General features: G+C 39.1%; 1 pseudogene; it reads left to right on the top strand.

Annotated features, from left to right (window-relative positions):
- Positions 1 to 47: 47 nt before the first annotated feature.
- Positions 48 to 1023, top strand: LOC107580842 (intelectin-like; annotated as a pseudogene).
- Positions 1024 to 1035: the final 12 nt, after the last annotated feature.

The following is a 1035-nucleotide window of genomic DNA, read 5'->3' as shown; positions in this document are numbered from 1 at the left end:
AAAAAAAAAGCATTTTTGTTTGTTTGTTTTAAATGTTCTTTCTGGGAGCTATGTATGTAATACAAGAAGCAGAAGCACCATGTATTAACATCAGTGATACCAACAGCAACCATGAGCTTGAAAAACTTCTGGACAGAATTAAATATGTTGCTCGAAGCTGCAAAGAAATTCGTGACAAGTATCATGTTTATGATGGTACAACCATTTTCTGTCTATATTTGAGATCTTGTGCACCAAACTGCATTTATTTGACTCAGGAATGCTTGTGTTCAATCAGACGGCCTGTACTATCTGATCTCATCAAGAGGAGTCCTTTACCAGACGTTCTGTGATATGACCACTGCTGGAGGCGGCTGGACGCTGGTGGCCATGTATGGAAAGTGCACTGTTGATGGTCTAATCAGCAGGGCAGTGACCCAAACCGGCCTGATGGTGATGGGACATGGGCAAACACAGTCACATTTTGAGCTGCAGAAGCTGCTACAAGTGATGATTATAAGGTATTTTTTATTGCATTAATGGTTATACAGCCATGGTTCAAGGGAAACAACCTAAAGGACACTAAGACATTGGACTGACAATGAAAAGATGTTTGTCTACAACATCTTAAATGACAGTCTGTTTCCTTTCTGTCACAGAATCCTGGATATTTTGACATCGGGGCACAGGATGTGTCTGTGTGGCATGTTCCTAATAATAGTGAGTTGGAGCACTGGACCACTGCCTCCATCCTGAGATACCACACTGAAAATCGGTTCTTAACCCTACATGGAGGAAACCTTTTCAAATTATTCAAGGTTAGATACATTTTGACACAATTTTAACAGAAATATAGGTAAAGACTAATTTTGTCATGAAATTAAATAAAACACTGAATATTTATCTTAATTTTCCCAGAAATTCCCTGTGAGGTTTGGAATCGGGACATGCAACATTGATAATGGACGTGCTATTCCAATAGTGTATGATACTGGAAGTACGATAATGACCAAAAATCACGCCCCCACATATCTACCTCACTATGTGGAAATATTT

The sequence above is a fragment of the Sinocyclocheilus grahami genome, unplaced genomic scaffold, assembly GCF_001515645.1.
Source record: "Sinocyclocheilus grahami isolate Dianchi unplaced genomic scaffold, SAMN03320097.WGS_v1.1 scaffold47235.1, whole genome shotgun sequence".
Classification (NCBI taxonomy): Eukaryota; Metazoa; Chordata; class Actinopteri; order Cypriniformes; family Cyprinidae; genus Sinocyclocheilus; species Sinocyclocheilus grahami.
This window is presented reverse-complemented; position numbering and strand designations above follow the sequence as displayed.